This window comes from Trematomus bernacchii, unplaced genomic scaffold (assembly GCF_902827165.1).
Source record: "Trematomus bernacchii unplaced genomic scaffold, fTreBer1.1, whole genome shotgun sequence".
NCBI classification, from domain to species: Eukaryota; Metazoa; Chordata; class Actinopteri; order Perciformes; family Nototheniidae; genus Trematomus; species Trematomus bernacchii.
Window position 1 is genome coordinate 836,772 of NW_022987332.1, and position 20,101 is coordinate 856,872.

General features: G+C 41.6%; 1 protein-coding gene across 1 annotated transcript in view; it reads right to left on the reverse strand.

Moving 5' to 3' along the window:
• The window catches only part of cers3a (ceramide synthase 3a), a 55,477-nt gene extending 48,778 nt beyond the window's left edge, over window positions 1-6,699 (reverse strand). The window contains exons 1-2 of the mRNA XM_034127436.1: window positions 6,372-6,699; window positions 6,191-6,256 (exon numbers count right to left, since the gene is read on the reverse strand). The gene's annotated coding sequence lies outside the window, so the exon portion shown is untranslated. The remainder of the gene's footprint in view (window positions 1-6,190; window positions 6,257-6,371) is intronic.
• Between the last annotated feature and the right edge of the window lie 13,402 nt (window positions 6,700-20,101).

Genomic DNA, 20,101 nt, shown 5'->3' on the forward strand with positions numbered 1-20,101 from the left:
ATCAGATTATGAATGAACAGTATGACATTCATCAACATTGAAATATATTTTATTATCAAAATAATATTTAACTGTTATCAAAACTTAGTGCAACTGTAGAAGCTTGCTCTGTTCTCTCACTGAAATCATAACTTTTACCACGTTTTTTACAGACAATATTGAGAGATAAATAGCAGTTGTCACTATGCGTTAAATAGCTTTGCCTTCAATACCTTAAATTAGAAAGCTGACAGTCATATTGCTTGTTAACATCTAAATGTAACCCTTTGCATGGAAAAAACCCTCAACTTCACTGATGTGTAGGTGATCTAGTATTTAGTATTGTTTAATGGAATGTATATCAGTGTATTAAAGTCAATACTTCATTTATTTAAACCAATATCTTTCTTGATTCTTTGTACAGTATGAAAAAAGAGTATTTGTACCTGTGCTGAAGTTCACTGCTGTGAGGAGTCCAGTTCTGTCTCTCACTCTCTGGTCCATCCTGTCTGCATGACCTGGAAACTTTAAACAAACAGATATATATGTAAAGAACCATGTGTACAAACAATATAACTTATTCTCTTCTGTTGAACATGTTGGATTGTGTATTGTCCGAGTCAGGGTTCTTTTTATTTTACTGTAACTTTGGAAGTTGTGTTACCAATGCTGTTGTGTTACTGTTTATTTGATACCAATTTGGTAATGCAATTAATAAAAACAACAACGTTTGGGTTCGTTCTTCAGATGACTGTGACGTTAACGTGTAAGCTCAATAATGAACTCCAGCTCAACCAACCATATTGTAATATCTAAGTAATCATCTTGAAATATGACATTAATAATTGTAATATACACACATCTTATTGTGAGGTTGATTTCACATACACTACTTCGACGTTAGCTTGTCTACATACTTGAGCATAGCCAATTTAAATTAACTTTAGCGATGCATACAGTTCCTACCTACATAATAAAATATCTCTCTAAGTTACAAGGATGACCTTATTTTATCAACCTCAAACAGAAGCCTTTTGTTCTACAGTACTATCTCACTTAACGCTTAACACTTGTCTATTTCATTTTAACCTTTATATATACAGTCTATGGTTTTAAATTAACTTGGAGGATACGATTAGCATCGTTAGCACCGATGTAGCTACCACTCGCTTACACGCTAACACATTCATTACGTAGCTGATTAAAATCATAAACACATAAATAAAGTACTCGAATTTCACTTACCGCAAAACGGCATTCATGCACCGTCTGTTTTAACCGCAGAGCGAGTCACAATAGTCCGATATATAAGCATGAAGAACAAACAAACACGGCCGGGATCAAGTTGTGTTCCCTGGATGAACTGGGCAGGCAGAGTCCCTGTAGCTTCACGGACGGAGCAGCTAGCAGAGAGACAAAAAGCTAACAGCAGCAGTCACCTGACAGAGCTGTCACTCAATGTGACCACGCCCTAATTTATGCAAAAACTTTAAGACCTAATATAAATAAAAGGGTCGTGTTAGAAAACAATTCACTCACAGATCCATAATCATGAAGGTGGAATCTAACTATATTCATAATAATATTTATTGGATCCATAGGTAGAAACATGTTTTTTTAGGCTGTGAAATTGGGCATTTTAACATGGGGCTCTATGGAAATTGCTCCTTTCTGCAGTCAGCGCCTATCGGCCAATATATGAACTGCAGTTTGTGGCACTTCCGCATTGGCGTCCCGGCTCTTCCCCCAGAGTTTGCCGCTTGACTGTAACCCAGCTTCTATGAGTATAGGCGCAGCCCTCTAAGGTTCGGGCCCCACTAGCTCCACGAAAAGCTGAAGAAAAGCTGTTTGTGTGGGAGCAGATTGTCGGGCCTACTTCCTATTTATACGGAAGTGAGGCCGTAGGTGGGGCCCACGTCATAGGTGGGCGTGGATTAAGTCTGTCAGTGCTGCGCATGCGCAGTGGGATTACCCAATCGCGATAGCCTTAGAGGGCTGCGGCTATACTCATAGAAGCTGGGTTACAGTACGTAACCCCAGTTACTGATCCTTTGTCAAGGCTCGCTGCATCTGATATTGACAAGGCATTCTTAAGATTCTGTATGAGATGTAGAGGCTTTTAAACAACTCCAATGCAGACAATATTAGGAAAGAGCCCCCACCCTAGACCGCTGTCCAGATCCCAATTGAAGCCAAAGGTCAACGCTGACTTATTTACGTTGAGGACTTAACTCGTGTACTATTGAAACTTGTTCTTATAACCCAACATTAACCATGTGTTGAAATTGCGATCTGTCATAATTTTAGGCGTATGGCTGCCCAGTGCATCAAAGTGTACATGTGTCTGAATGTGACAAGTTGAGAATGATTAAATGTTGAAACATCTCAGAACAGAAGACACAAACATAAACATGCTCTAGATATCAGTACAAAAATGACCAACACCAGGTTGGATTCCAGGAAGTTAAAGACTTACTGCAAAGCAACATTTGTTCCTCGAGTAATAATACTGAAATATGAATTATACTTGACCATTTAAAAATATAAATATATTTTCTTCCTTGTAAGTTAGTAAGGGAAAACTATATCCAATATATTCAATATGATATGCAGGCTGATATGTTTTGAAAAGCATCATTATAGATGGGGTAATGAGAACATTATTATTCTACTTGGGTCATGGCTTCCTTTTATGTTGAAAATCACCTGACCTCAACACAGCTCCCTCTAGTCTATATCCCATTATATTCAATATGACAATACTTTAAGCTTTTCATGTCATAAAACTGAAAGACTTCTAAGGAGTTTCCACCTCTCCTGATGGAGGGTTTGTTGGATTTAACTCAGTCATGTTCAGCCTTTACTTTATAAAGACAACTCTGTGTCTGGTTGACTCTAACCATTACAACTGAGTTACAGTAAGTAAAATATGTTTAGTATGGAATGAAGGACACATGCTGAAAGTTACGGCCCGTGCACACAACAGCGTTAAAAAAATCTTCCAACGCTTCTGCCCATTAGAGATGGGCGAGACCTGATTCATCCGGATCATTAACCCGGATCCTAGAAATGAGCTGGTCGTGACGAGTCTCCCCTCTCCATTAACCCGAGTCCTTGAGTCCCACACTTGGTGTGACGTACAAATTAAAACTATAAATTGCGTCACTCGCTACTCTCTTTATAATATGTAAAATCACATTACAACGTACCCCAGTCCATCTGCCTACCCTTTAGCAAGTATACAGGATAGCTGCCTGCCAGAAGTGATCGTTTGGCTCAGGGGAGGGGACGCGGATCAGTGAAACTTCCTGCAGACTCGTGGGGACTCAGAGGAGCCGACGGCTCCTAACCGTAATAGCATAGCAGATCCAGAGATCCATACTCGTCATGTGCACGAGCATAGCCCCTCCTCCAGCACCCGGCTCCCGCGCTGTATTATGCACGAGTCAACAGCAGACTCAGAGATTCGCAGATTCGCAAATCCTGACTCGCTGCAACACACAGCATAGCAGACTCGTGCGGACTCGGAGCCGTAACCATATAGCAGCAGATCCAGAGATCCAGCAGACTCGTCGTCATGCACGAGTCAACAGCAGACTCAGATTCGCAAATCCTGACTCACTGTGCAACACACAGCAGAGCAGACTCGTGCGGACTCGGAGCCGTATATAGCAGCAGATCCAGAGATCCAGCAGACTCGTCGTCATGCACGAGTCAACAGCAGACTCAGATTCGCAAATCCTGACTCACTGTGCAACACACAGCAGAGCAGACTCGTGCGGACTCGGAGCCGTATATAGCAGCAGATCCAGAGATCCAGCAGACTCGTCCTCATGCACGAGTCAACAGCAGACTCAGATTTGCCAAATCGCAAAATAACCCTTTTTTTTGTGATCAACATTTTTTATTAAAGCAAAATACACTGTGTAGCGGAGGTTAATATAACGTCAGTTTAATAGATAGATAGATAGATAGTACTTTATTGATCCCAAATTGGGAAATTGTTGTTGTTACAGCAGCATAAGGCATTTTACAATAAAACAAAACTACAAAATATACAAGAATAGAAAGAAAAATAAAATAAAATATAAAATATAAAATATACATGTCGAAATAGAAAATATACATGCAGATATTACATATATATATATACAAATATATATATATATATATATATATATATATATATATATATATACAAATATATATATATTCAAAATATATGGAATAATAATATGCTCGTGAAATGCAACAACTTTTCGGTTTCACCAATAGGATTTCTACGGTCTTGGTGATGCTGACTCGTATGACTCAAATGACTCGTATGATCCGGATCTCTTCAATGACTGACTCAGAAGACCCTGAGTCCGTAAAAGGATCCGGATTTGCCATCTCTACTGCCCATTCACTTTGAATGGGGTGACGTCACTTTGCCTCACTTTTCGCCGAACTGCATTGTGGGAAGCAGAGCGGAGATTTCCAGGCATCTCAGGATTCAAAAGTTGAGCAATGTTCAACTTTTGAAGCTGAGGTGGAAGCGTCAGCCAATCAAATCCCGTTTATGCAAATCTGACAGTTCAAGCGCTAGCCAATCAAACCGCGTGTAAGCTAGGAGTGACACATAGTGTTCATTTCCTCATATTCCAAAAAATGGAGGAGAAATTAATTATAGCGGTAGGGAATCACCCGGTGCTTTATGACCAGTCCCTATTTACCCACCGGGATACAAACCGGAGGAGCCAGGCATGGAGGGAGGTGGCAGAGACAGTGGTAGGTTTTCGCCTGTTTGGGGAGTTTATATCCAGTTTACTTCGGGCTTTTTTGCTTTGTATGTCGGGGGCGGGAGATTCATGTGATTGGTTGTTGGTCGCGTTGCTCGCAAAAAATCCCCAAGCTTCAGATACGCCCACCTCCAAGATTTTTTTAACGCTGCTGTGTGGACGTACCGTCACACTTAGAGGAAGTATTTAAGTACCATAAAAGAAGACTAACCCCTAGATTCCACCGGGTCCGTCTGCGCCGCGTTGCGGTTTTGGTCCGGCCTCCTCCGGCGTCATACCCTACCAGGCGCGTTTCAGAAGCATTTCAGAAGCGGAGCATCTTGCCTGCCGGCTCGCAGTTTTTGTTGATTTGGGCATATTTCCTGGACAGGCTACTTTGTACAGACAAAGTTAATAATAACTGTAATATTCCAGTTATAAACGACATGAATCAAAGATGTGTTGCTGTATTTTAGTGGTAAAAAAATGCATTCATCATCATAATTATTCTATATATATAATTTACACAGTGCCTGTAAACCGGAGGAGAACGCTGGCATTTCTCCTCCTACTTGAAAGACTACGGAGGGATAGGGTCTGCAAAATTAGTTTGTGTGTGTGTATATATCTATATATATATGCTATATATGCTCTGAAGGTTCCACTTCCTGCCTGCCCGACCTTACGTTACGGCTGCGCCGCGACAAAAATAGGATTCGATCCTAATTTTAGAGGAGCCCTGCGCCGAGCCGCTTCTGAGACGCTTCTGAGCCGTAACGCGCCGCGTGTGGTGGAATAACACCCATTGACTAGAGTGGCCGCGATCGCCGTGAGCACCGCGGCGCAGCCGTAACGCGCCCGTAACGCGCCGCAGACGGACCCGGTGGAATCTAGGGGTAAGACCTTTAAACAACCTCAAAGACCTAAAGAAGATTTTATTTGATCAGCGCTTCAAATTACAAGATCGGAGATTTTTCCGAGTCTAGTTACCTGTCCTTCCACCTTTTTATAGCTGCTAGCCCAACAAAGGTTACCCAGCAATACAGGTCCTTAAACTGTCAAACAATTAATTATATAACAGTTCTCAAACATCCTTAATCCCTGCAGCTAAACTCAAATGAAAGCTTTTCATTTAAAATGTGCCGACCACAGAAGTTGGATTTCACAGGAACTTAGCGTTGATCTTTCTGAGAACAGGGACTTCATTCATCCCAACTCAGCCATGACAAAGCTCACAGAGCTTGAAAGAAAACTTCACTTGATTTCACTAACACCCCCCGCTTCCCTCCCTCCCGTCCCGCTGCAGGCAGCCTTGGACCTGTAACAAACCTCTAATACATTTACACCTAAATAGAGAAAAAAACCACTTGGAACTATTACTCAAATTCAAGCTAAAACAAGCAGGGGGTTCAGCAATCACACTCCAAGGTCAAAGGAAAGCAGAGACTCACCTTTCCACTGTCACTGCTAGGTTAGGGAAGGGATGTTGTTTCCACACCAGCTGACTGCAGTGTTTGCTGTAGAAAATGAACACGGAGGGTTAATCCTCTATTTCCCCGTTATGACAAGCTCCCAGCCACTCTCTCTTTGTTTGACATTCTTTAGGGTCACACCCAGTCCAGCCACAATTACCTGGGAAGGTAGAGGTAGGTTAGCGGATTGCTACAACACACCTACAAGCTTTTTTTCTGCCCTCAAGAGATCTGATAACCTTGTTTGCATTGTTCCTGATAAAGTACAAAAGCAGGTTCTCCCACAAAGCAAACTTTCGAAGAAATACGAAGGCAACTGGAAAATGGTGCTGACTTAAAAATTATATAATTGCTCGTCTTAGCCAATCATACATTACATTTTATTTATAATCAACAAAATGGTCAGCCGAAGTTCAGCTGTTGTCTGCAAATAATGGCCCTTCAGATCCCTTAACCAGTTCAGCTGACTCATCATACAGTAGGACACTCATCTTTACACTAAACCTGACCATACTGCTTTCAGCCCTAACACAGATTTCAGTGTTGACACTTCAGATAACACTGCAACTCCTATTACGGCTTACTCCGAAAACCCTTAATCTGTTTCCATTCTTACAGTTTAACAACCAGCCTTTGCATTTAAACTGAAACCACAACTTTAGGTAAAACTTTACTCGACTAAACTGTAATGCTTTAACATATATTTAAATACATTTCTAAAAAAGCTTGAACAATGAACTACATGTTTTTCTGTAGGAAACACAACCTTTTCATCAGAAAATGTTCAGATTCTTAAAGACTACCATCAGCTTAAAACTGACAGCAGTGCAGATATACTGTGTATATGTAAACAACTCTGTATGCTGGCTTCCAGCGTAGACTGTAGCTTCGAGTGGGTTCAGTCATCCTCCTCTCTGTGTGGCTATGGTTAGCCCTAAACCTGATCATGGTCAGTGTGTGTACTGACAGAGCAAACAAGGTAGGCTCCTAGAACTCAATGTCAAGCTAAATCAATAGAGCTCTTTGATGACAAGCTAACTAATGATTAACATGACAGACACATGTAAAGATACCTAGAGAGATCCAAAAAGGATGAGGCAAAACACTTCCAGAACACAAACTTGCTATTTCTCTAATTTTCTTCCTTTTTTTTTGTGTGGCTTTTTTGCCATAATTGAAGAAAGAAGGAGAGATAACTGACTTCACCTTTACCAGTTTCCCAAAAGTTTTTATGTCGTAAAAAGAGGTTATTACTAGGGCCATATCATATAAGTCGACTAATCGTTGCACGTTTATGAAACATTATGATTATTAATATTATCTATTTATTTTCTCTCCCAAAATGGTTTCAGTTTCAAAGGCTGATAAATAACGTTATTATAACAGCATGGTACATTGTGCTTCATATAAAATATAAAAAAAACTGTAATAATGAACCTTTGAAATATAAATTAAACGTTACATGTAGAAAAGTCACAAGTCACAGCACATCGCACGGACTAAGTATTTTAGGTGCAGCCCTAGTTATTACATCTGATTGCCACAAACATAACATGGATGGTTCCATACTATGTTCTACCACTACTTCCGTTGAATTATGGGTTATTTATTCAAATTTGTAGCACCTTTGGTCTTCCCGGGTAACTGTGGTGAAATTGTAGTTGTTCAAAGTATTTGTGCTTTCCAGCAGATTCAAATGCATAAACACACACCTAGCAAGCATGCACACGCACATAGAATGTTCAAGCTACAGGTGTGTAGACCTGATTTCATCACTACATGGGGATCAGAGTTTCCAGAAAACACACACATATATTATATTTTAGTCTGAGACAGCACAATGGAGGCTCTTGAAATAATTTGTAACCCTGTTGAGGAGGAGAGAGACCTGGAGGAACCTGCAGACTGCAGTTGTCCTCTGATTTTGACACTCCTTCCTCTACGGAAGGAGTGTTAAAATCAGAGGACAACACTGAGCAGAATCAGGATCAGGTTTCAACTGAGGTAGAAGAATCAACTGATGAGGAAGAGCAACCTGCTGAGATGGAAGAATGTTTCCAGTGAAAGCATGGAAGTTTGCTCTGGATTTCCATCCCTCCCAATTGACAATTGAGGCAGGTTAGGAGCGGAGAGAGAGAGAGGAGCCGTGCAGTGTACGTACGGCCTTAAGTCCACTTTTGAGCTGTTTCTGCCAGAGCAAGTTGAAAAGATAGTGCTTGATATGACCAACAAGGAGGGGTGACGTGTGTACGGCAACAAGTGGAGGGAGATGCACGAAATAGACCTGAAGACATACCTGGGTCTGTTGATTCTCGCAGGTCCAGAATAATTACTATTTTGCTCTGAAATAGTCATATTTAATCATTTGAGTGTATTTATTACTCATAGCTTCTAGAGTGCGATCAAAAATGCAGAGACAATTCTATTGGAGTTAAACCATGACCACATCTTCCTTAAATGGGACCTATCATGCAAAATGCACTTTTGTACGTCTTTTATACATGAATATGTGTCCCCGGTGTTCCAGGGAACTCACCAAGTGTCAGAAAACACAACCCTCTCTATTTTCCTCCATACCCAAATCTCTAAAAAAGGGGCTGCAACGGATCTGATCAAAACTGATCCAGATTTGAACACTGTCCTGACGTCAGGACAGTGGCGCTACAGCTATTGGGCCAACTCCACCAATCAGGAGGAGACAACCACGGCCATTGTCGTTCGAAAGCGCTGGAGACGCTGCAGTACATATGCCAGGCCAGTAGATGGTGCTGTTCTCACTGAATCTGCCCTTGCTAAAACAGGGATAAAAAAGTGCAAATTGAGCAAAATCAGGCATGGCTAAAATGCATGATCTGTTTGGTATTTTGAAAAAAAAAAAGTATAAATATGCCTTATATAGGTATGGTCCTACACTATATTATTCAAATATAGCATGATAGGTCCACTTTAAGTTTCACTTCTGCCGCCATTACAAGTCTCTCGCATACTTGACAAAGCAGACGGAGGAAGAGCAGAACAAATTCACAGAAGACCTATTTGGGATAACATGCCAGGTAAGCTTATTTTACTGGTTAAATTAATGTTTGGAAGGTAAAGGTATTGAGAAACAACACAGCTAGCTACAATTTAAAAATAGGCTTAGGCCTACTACTACAGTGTACAGCACCATCAGCAGTTTAAGGACAATATTCATCCCACGTGTAATGGTAGGAAATTATTGCATATTATTACTGTTGTATTGTTGTTTTTTACTGTATAGCTTGTAACTGTTTAACTTGCTGTGTAATGATTGTAATAATGCTATTCAAATTAACTATTTTTGTTGTAAGGGTCAAGTACAGGGATCATCAGACGTACATTTGCTACGAGGGGCAACTGACCTTCAAATCCTTTTTGGATTGTGGTGAGTGAAAATTAAACATATTTCACACTAACCAATTGAACATACTTGGATGTCAGTTTATGCGTGGCACAACTGAACAAGGTTTTTCGTGCATGTTTATCAGAGGCTATGCAGAAATACACTTGATTAGTGATTACAGGCCGTGAAGGTGGACTTAATGAATGTCTTCTACTCCGTTAGCCAAAAACATGTTTTTATTCGTCATAATATTACCTGTATTGACTATTCCGTCAGAATTGGGGTTGTAGCTGATTATTCTACCAATTAATCAAGAAATTGGGTAAGAAAAACTATTGCGTTGATAATAAGCAAATAGTAAATATATAACAGGAAAATGATTTCCTGTTATCTTAAAAGAAAGTAATTGGTTCTCTATTTTTAGGGAACTCAACATTTATATGCATCATTATTCATTGCATAAATAATAATAATTAAAACTGCGGTCGCAGAAGTGCGCGCAGTGATGAGCGGGCCCTCGCGTCCGTGCGCCTGTCGGGGAGGGCGGCTGGTCGTCCCGGCGTCAAGCAGACGCACGCGAGTCCTTGGAAATGAGCCGTTTGTCATTTCTATAATTTTCACGTCCCAGACTACCAGGTCTTCCGGCAGCGACCCGGAAACGGATGTCGGCACGCCGTCTCGAAGGAAAACAAATTTCTCTAAAGGCTCGTCGACGATCGATTATCGAGGAGGCTGTCTGGAGGTGCCGTAACCGAGGATACACTGATTTAGAGGAGAGAGGAGAGAGGAGAGAGGAGTCTCTCTGGAGGAGCTATAACCGAGGGTACAAAGATGTAGAGGAGAGAGGAGAGAGGAGTCTCTCTGGAGGAGTTATAACCGAGGGTACACTGATGTATTCTCACTTATGTCAAGGAAGCACAGCTCTGCAAACTGTTCCCGTTGTGATTATAAGTTATTTAAGATGATCAAATGTGCATCAGACTTTCTGCCCTTTACCGTTTGTTTACTCACTAATCATATCTCCCCTGGATGTTATGCTATTTATTATACAACTGCTTTCATTGTGACGCCATGTTTACAGTGAGAACAGCTGCTGAGGTCAGTGCAGAAAGCAGAACAGTGTGTATAATATATATCGCTCAATAATATATGTAACAGGCCTACTTTTCACACTTTATTTGTAGGCTTTAGGATATCTACAAATAAACAGTAGGGTTAGGGTTATGGAGTGTATAGGTGTCTGTTGTAATGAATATGCCGCCAGCAAAGGGCGTTGTTGGACAAACAGTAGGTGAGTGTGTGTGTGTGTGTGTGTGTGTGTGTGTGTGTGTGTGTGTGTGTGTGTGTGTGTGTTTGTGTGTCTGTTTGTGTGTTTGTGTGAGAGTTGATGTGCCGGGCAGACAGGCGGGTCTCAGTCGCTTAAGGTAGTATCTGACATATAAATGGTAAAAAATGGTACATTCTCCGTTAGCTTACGAGCTCCATGTTGAAGCGATCAACTATTCCTTCACAATGTAGCATCACATTGGATATGCGCTTAAGTTGCCCTAGATTGGAATTTTTCCGATCATTTCCCTATGACGAATTAGGAAAAATGTGCTTAAAATGCATGAAAAACGCATATTTTTCAAAATTGCCGACTTTCTGGGGGGCGGGGCTAATGAAAAGCAATTTAAAATATGTGTGCAATCATAATAGCAATGTGCATACAGCGTTTCGTGAATATCGGCAAAACTATATCCGAGTAGTTTGGAGTAATTTGCGACATGTAAATCGTCAAAAATTGTGTATTCGCTGTTAGCTTACGACCTCCACGAGGGATTTTTCAAATATGTGCTCCGCAATTAAGTATCATATTGGATAGGGGCTGAACTTGTCCTGGATTGGAATTTTTCCGATCATTCCCCTAGGAGGAGTTCGCAAGAATGTGCTTAATCTTAAACTTTATGTGATGCGCCGATGAAGATGGCCGCATCGTCTATGTGCTCCTCTCTAACTTTGCCCATTTTCGTATTTTGTACATATTTTTTTTACTTTTGCCGTTTTACTTTTAACATGGTTCGCAACATGCTAGCCGACCGCACCTACTCTGCCATACAATATAGCAGAGAGGAACTTCTCCAATTGCGAAACTTCGTGGACAATAATAACCCTCCGACAAACAATGGAGATTCACCATGGCTACCTGTTGCTGTTCTACCTGAGAGACGCAAGAAGAGGACAAAGCGCGGATGCCGGGCCGGGCTGCTGGTCAGACTGAGGAAACGAGAGAATCGGCCCCCTCTTCCGAGTATTCTTCTGGCTAATGTTCAATCCATTGAAAATAAACTAGATGAACTCAGAAGCCGTATTGCTTTTCAACGGGACATTAAGAACTGTAACGTGTTAATTCTCACTGAGACTTGGCTCAACCCCGCAATCCCGGACTCCGCCATTGTCCCTGATGGATTCTCTATTTTTTGTCAGGACCGGACTGCAAACTCGGGGAAAAGTAAGGGAGGCGGTGTGTGTGTAATGACTAACAACAACTGGTGCTCAGATGTGAAGATTATTTCATCGGACTGTTCCGCACAGCTAGAGCACCTCATGATCTCATGTCGGGCCTTCCATCTGCCGAGGGAATTCACATCTGTTGTGATAACAGCAGTGTATATCCCGCCGCAGCCACTCGCCGACAACAACACGGCACTCGATCAGCTGTTTGGGATTATTGATAAAACCGAGACTTCACGGCCAGATGCGGCGTTCGTTGTGGCCGGAGATTTCAACACCGCCAACATGAAGAAGGTTTTGCCAAAATATTACCAACACATCAACTTCCCGACGCGCGGGGGAAACATACTGGACCATGTTTATTCCCCTTTCCGGAATGGATATAAGGCTCTCCCTCGCCCTCCCTTCGGCAAATCAGACCATATCTCATTACTGTTGTTGCCTGCGTACAAGCAGAAACTTAAAAGGGACAGACCGGTAACAAGAACAGTACAACGATGGAGCGTGGAGTCAGATGAGGCACTGCAGGATTGCTTTGCATCCACGGATTGGAGTGTGTTTGAGGACAATAACATCAACACACACACGGACACTGTCATCTGCTACATTGGGAAATGCATCGATGACGTGGTACCGAAGGTTTCTGTACGGACATTCCCAAATCAAAAGCCCTGGGTAAACGGTGAGGTGCGCGGCAAACTGAAAGCGCGCACTATCGCGCACACAGCGGGAGATTTGGAGGAGTACAGGAAGTCTAGGTATGATCTCCGGAGAGCAATTAAAAATGCAAAGAGACAGTACAAAGACAAGGTGGAATCTGACTTCAAAGGCTGTAACACTAGGAATATGTGGGCGGGACTAAGGACAATGACTGACTACAAAGGAGCAGCGGGGGGTGCTGCGGGAGTGTCTGCGTGCGCATCTCTCCCAGATGAGCTAAACAGTTTTTTTGCACGCTTTGAGAGCAGCCGGGCTGTGGAGGTACAGAGGGACCAGGAGCTACACTGCCCTTTTGTTTTACATAGGGCAGATGTGTGTAAATCCTTTAAAAGGGTTAACCCACACAAGGCTCCTGGACCTGATGGCATCCCTGGCCGTGTTCTCAGGGTGTGTGCAGTTCAGCTGGCAGAGGTGTTCACAGACATCTTCAACAGGTCCCTGCTGCAGTCTGTAGTCCCCACATGTTTTAAACACTCCACCATCGTTCCTGTCCCCAAAAAGACAATCATCACCTGCCCCAACGACTACCGCCCAGTAGCACTCACCTCCATCATAATGAAGTGCTTTGAGCGGTTAGTCAAATTATTCATCACCTCCTCCCTCCCTGAATCTCTGGACCCCCTGCAGTTTGCCTACAGAGCAAACAGGTCCACAGACGACGCCATAGCCCTCACCCTCCACACTGCCCTCTCACACCTGGACCCGAAGAACAGGAACACATATGTGAGAATGCTGTTCATTGACTACAGTTCAGCATTCAATACCATTGTGCCCTCCAAGCTGGCCATCAAGCTCAGAGATCTCGGGCTCAACAGCGCCCTCTGTGACTGGATCCTGAACTTCCTGACGGGCAGACCCCAGGCAGTGCGGTTGGGAAACATCACATCCTCCACCCTGATTCTAAACACCGGTGCCCCTCAAGGCTTCTTCCTCCGCAGGTTGAGGAGGTTCAAAATGGATTCCAGGATACTCTGCAACTTCTACAGGTGCACGATAGAGAGTATCCTCACTGGCAGCATGACGGCCTGGTACGGCAGCTGCACCGACCTCGATCGTAAGGCTTTACAGAGGGTGGTGAAAACTGCACAGCACATCACCAGGACGGAGCTGCCATCCATGGAGGACCTTTACTCCCAGCGGCTCAGGAAGAAATCACTACGGATTATCAAAGACCCCCATCACCCCAGCCACAAACTGTTCTTTCTGTTGCCGTCTGGCAGACGTTACCGCAGCATCCTGGCAAGGACAAGAAGATTCGGAGACAGTTTCTTCCCGCGGGCAGTGAGACTGTTAAAAAATTGAACTGTTAAAACAACATCAAACATTCATCTGCTACTCAGTAGTATGTATCTAATACCTAATATATATAAATCATTTCAATAACTTGTATATAGACTCTATTGCACTATTCCACATCATAACTTTATTTCATTTTTATAACTATTATTATTTTTGTATTGCTCATGCTCTTATTGTTATTATGTTATTATGTTGCATTGTTGGAGAAGCCTGTGACATAAGATTTTCAACTGCATAATTACTCTGTAGCTATGTCAGATTGACAATAAAGAACCTTGAACCTTGAAATGCATGAAAAACACACATTTTTCAAAATGGCCGACTTCCTGGGTGGCGGGGCTAATGGAAGGCAATTTAAAATATGTGTGCAATCATAATAGGAATGTGTATACAGCGTTTCGTGAATATCGGAAAAACTATATGCGAGCAATTTGGAGCAATTTGCGACATGTAAATCGTCAAAAATGGTGTATTCGCTGTTAGCTTACGACCTCCACGAGTGATTTTTCAAAAATGTACTCTGCAATTAAGTATCATATTGGATAGGGGCTGAACTTGTCCTGGACTGGAATTTTTCCGATCATTCCCCTAGGAGGAGTTCGCAAGAATGTGCTTAAAATGCATGAAAAACGCAAGTTTTTCAAAATGGCTGACTTCCAGGGGGGCGGGGCTAATGGAAGCTATTAACAAATATGTCCGCATTTCCATGAGGAATGGGGGGCGGGGCTAATGGAAGGCAATTTTAAATATGTGTGCAATCATAATAGCAATGTGTATACAGCGTTTCGTGAATATCAGAAAAACTATATCCGAGTAGTTTGGAGTAATTTGCGACATGTAAATCGTCGAAAATGGTGTATTCGCTGTTAGCTTACGACCTCCACGATTGATTTATCAAAAATGTGCTCCGCAATTTAGCATCATATTGGATAGGGGCTGAACTTGTCCTGGATTGGAATTTTTCCGATCATTCCCCTAGGAGGAGTACGATACGATACGATATTACTTTATTTGTCAGATCAAGTCTGAAATGTGACTTGCGTCACAGCAGCTCCATGTCCATCATCAACAGACAAATATCCAGACAAAAATACATGAAACACAAACAACAAACAAAGAGTTCGCAAGAATGTGCTTAAAATGCATGAAAACCGCACATTTTTAAAAATGGCCAACTTTCTGGGGGGCGGGGCTAATGGAAGCTAATTAGAAATATGTCCGCAATTCCATGAGGAATGTCTGTGCCAAAATTCGTGAAGTTCTGAGAAACTATATGTGACTACCACACAATAGGGGGCGCTAGTGAGCAGTTTTTTTGAAAAATTACGTTTTTTTTTTACATTCTCGAAAAGGTCGTGGGCTCTGGCGTGTGTCCCAAGTTTTGCGTCCGAAGCTCATTTTATGCTATCACAATTTAAAAAAAATGTATAGGCCACGCCCACATTCTGAATTCGTTGCGCCACTTTAAATCTGAGTTCGTAGTCACCCCGAGAGTATGTGTAAAGAAAAAAAAAAAGATTTGTACATCCGTTCTTGAGTTATAAATTGGTGGTGTTTTTGGCGCCCCCTATAGTCCAAAAATGAAAATGGTTTGGTGTGCTTATTCCCCAAGACAGACTGAACCTATCCACCAAAATCTGTGATATATGGATATATTGTTGATGAGTTATGAGCATTTCTTTCTAAGCCCCGCCTTTTTGCGAGTACGTTTTGATTGACGGCGGCAATATTTATCGTCCTAACATACTCATTTTCTACGGTAATGTGTCTGACCCTCCACCAATGCTGTATACGAAGTTTGGTGTTGAAAAACGGAAAATTGAAATTTAAGTGAATATTTCACTGTTTTGAACATTATGCTAATTTAAATGAAAAAAAATGTAGGTGGAGCTTAGGGATCCAAGAAAATTATTTGTAGAGCAGGTCCACCCGGATATGTGTGCAACATTTCAGGTCATTTGGAGTTACGGTGCGACTTTGTAAATGTATTCCGAAATGGGATTTTGATAGGTAGCGCTAGTGAGCAGGTTGGAATATTTAACTCCAGAATATTGAATTTTTCACCGGTCCTGGCGTCATGGCTGGACTTATGTCAACGAAGCACAGCTCTGCAAACTGTTTGTGTTTGTTGTACAATGTGTAGGTGTGTTTTGTAGAGTGTATGTGTGTGTTGTACATTGTGTAGGTGTGGGTGTGTGTGTGTGAGAGTTGATGTGCCGGGCAGGCAGGCGGGTGTAAGTAGCTTAAGGTAGTATCTGACATATAAATGGTCAAAAAAGGTACATTCTCCGTTAGCCTACGAGCTCCACGTTCAAGCGATCGACTATTCCTTCGCAATGTAGCATCACTTTGGATATGCGCTTAAATTGTCCTGGATTGGAATTTTTCCGATCATTTCCCTAGGAGGAATTTACAAAGATGTGCTTAAAATGCATGAAAAACGCACATTTTTAAAAATGGCCGACTTCCTGGGGGGGGCGGGGCTAATAGAAGACATGTAAATCGTCGAAAATGGTGTATTCGCTGTTAGCTTACGACCTCCACGATTGATTTATCAAAAATGTGCTCCGCAATTTAGCATCATATTGGATAGGGGCTGAACTTGTCCTGGATTGGAATTGTTCCGATCATTCCCCTAGGAGGAGTACGATACGATATTACTTTATTTGTCAGATCAAGTCTGAAATGTGACTTGCGTCACAGCAGCTCCATGTCCAACATCAACAGACAAATATCCAGACAAAAATACATGAAACACAAACAACAAACAAAGAGTTCGCAAGAATGTGCTTAAAATGCATGAAAACCGCACATTTTTAGGGGGCGGGGCTAATGGAAGCTAATTTTTTTTAAAGTGGACCTATCATGCTATATTTAAATGATATATTGTAGGGCCATACCTATATAAGGTATATTTATACGTTTCTGTTTTCAAAATACCAAACAGATCATGCATTTTAGCCATGCCTCATTTCGCTCTATGTGCTGTTTGCTGTCTACGGGTCTGATTCTGCTGACCACGCCCCCCTGCAGGAGAGGGGAGACGTGCTCTGATCAGCTGCTGGGCTGTCAGAAGAGGGGGAGAAAAAGAGATCTCCGTCCTCCGTGTTTTATTATATAGAGTCGTTATTCATTTGTTTTAAAGCTCAATAAATAACAAAGAAGACCTTTAACCGGCACTTTTCTAATTTTGTCCGGAAGATTTCAACTTTAATGGACATCTTGACCGGCGAAACAAACTGAAACTGAAACTCTGCCGCACGGTCCCCTCGTTCCTTGGAAGAGGCGGAGAGGTGGGTGTTTGTCATCTGCTGGTGGACTAACCGGAGAGAATTACAGTGCTTGCCTCGACGGGGAGGGATTGCATTGCAGCGGGAGCAAACGCTTGCCTCGGGGAGGGAGAAAAAAAGCCACAGCGGAGAATAAACAGAAGGGTAACCATGGTAACTATGGGCGGGAAGTCTTCTTCGCTGCTTTTGTGGCAGACTACAGCGCCACTTACAGGCCTGGCATATGTACTACAGCGTCTCCAGCGCTTTCGAGCGGCAATGGCCGGCCGTGGCCCAACCCCATATTCCCCTGATAGGTGGAGAGTTGGCCCAATAGCCGTAGCCGTAGCGCTACCGTCCTGACGTCAGGACAGTGTTCAAATCTGGATCAGTTTTTATCAGATCCGTTGCAGCCCCTTTTTTAGAGATTTGGGTATGGAGGAAAATAGAGAGGGTTGTGTTTTCTGACACTTGGTGAGTTCCCTGGAACACCGGGGACACATATTCATGTATAAAAGATGTACAAAAGTGCATTTTGCATGATAGGTCCCCTTTAAACAAACCACTATCTGAGGATAATACAAGCAACCATAAAACGCCCTTTATCCTTTAATTTATCCTTCCACAAATCTTTTCATCTGCTGTATTAATAAAGTTGCCACGTGTTTTCAAATTCAAGTTAAGGCACTTTCTGTGCAGAACATTACAAATATTCTTCATTTGCAGTATTTTATTTAAAAAGTGTTCAGAAAGACTGCATCAATGATATGCTATATATATATGTCTATATAATATCAATATTGTTAACTTCAACCAAAGTCAATTTAAATAGTGGGCAAAAATGGGTTAATTGCCATGCATGTGGTGTTTGATATATTTTACGTTGAATTTCAACTATTTTAGGCAGAAAAACGTATATATTTACTAAAACCTTTTTTACAATTTACTATAATTTAGAAAGGTTTTTGTGAGAAATAATTTCAAAGTAAACTTTTTTTCATTTTATATTTAAATTTGAAATGTTGGCACACAACATTATTAATTTATACATTTTTATCTTTTAAAAAAAAATCATGAATCCATTTATTTTATTGTATTACATTGACAGAGGATTTTTTAAACAACACACTAGAAGTACTTCATTGTATTGTGGTAGTAGGTGTAAGACTACTGAGTCCAGCAGTATCAATATCATTAAGAACTAATGGTAAAATTGTCTTTTTATCACTCATCAAAGATAGCAGAAAACATGCATTATGTACTATGGAGGGGACTCTGACAGAGGATTACTAAAAGAATACACAGTAAAAGTACTTCAATGTATTGTTAGTAGCAGGCTAACTAATACACAGTCAAACAGTATGAATATCATTAAGAACTAATGGTAACATTTTATTTGTATCATTCATCAAAGATAGCAGAAAACATGCATTATGTACTATGGAGGGGACTCTGACAGAGGATTATTCACAAAGTAGCCTACACCGTAAAAGTTGTCCATTTTAGACACAAGCTTATTATATTTACAGCCCTTAATAACATTCATTTTCTGGGCTCAATGTGTGTCTTGGCCGTTTTCGTTGTGATCGCTAAATTCACCTTGTTTCCCCTTGTTTATAATATTACCGTTCCAAGCACACGAGTGCTTTTGTTTTGAAATCACTTCCGTGAGTTTCGCCCCGCCCCTCGCTCCAATGAACATTAGACCATTTGGTAAGGTAAAAAACAAAAAGCAAAAACACCTCTCAGACGCTCTTCCGTTTACTTGTTTAATAAAGAAAAACAATTGGACGGTAGATACACGGATTTCAGAAGCATCACATCCTAATGTTTATTGATATATTTAGAGAGGGGATGGGAAGGAAGGTTTCAAAATTCTGATTAGATTAATTTCTACCATTTCTTTAATTCATGGTGGTTTGGTCATTGAGGACATAAGTAATCTAAATGACTAATGTAATCTTTATGACTTTCAGAAAGGACAGGAGACCGACAGGTGCCTATCAATGATTGTCAACTGACAGCACAATGAGTCAAAGGACTAGCAGCAGCAGCATGATGATGATGTTAAATGTGTTGTTTTAGGAACATCCATTGTAAATAAATGGAATTCAATAAACATTGAATAGCATGTCATGCAGTTTGTCTGTGCCTTTTTCTCCGTGTTGTCCTGGCATATAGTCTCCCCCATGGTTTGCTGTGCTGCCTGGGGATGCTCCAATCGCTCAGAGAAAGGAGTACAAATGTAAAGTTTCACCACTGACACAGAGAGGAGGAAAGAATGGCTGGCTCAAGTCAGCAGGAGCAATTTAACTATCACAAAAGACAACAACAGCAACAAAATATGTGAGGTAATCATATTTTTCACAAAACGAAGACCACACCATTGGGAAGCTTAATGTCTAGTTTAATAAAAATAAGGAAGAGGGAGAGGCTTGCAAAACTCTGGGAGTTGAGACTCAGGCTCAGGGTGAGGGTCTCATTGCAGGTCTTCAGGCTCCATTGAATCCCCCTGGGGTTCTTGTGCTGAAAGAGGGAGACAAAGACAGGAGAAAGGGTTAGATACATCTAGCAACCTATAGGATGGGAAATGGCTGACCTATTTTAAACTTACCTTGTGTTTTCACTCTCACTTAAGTCCCTCTCCCTTTGCCATCAATCCAAAATCAGCTGAGCTGCAACATAATACAGACAGGTAATAATCAACAGAATCACAAGGACATAATATGGCTCTGCTAAAAACACTCA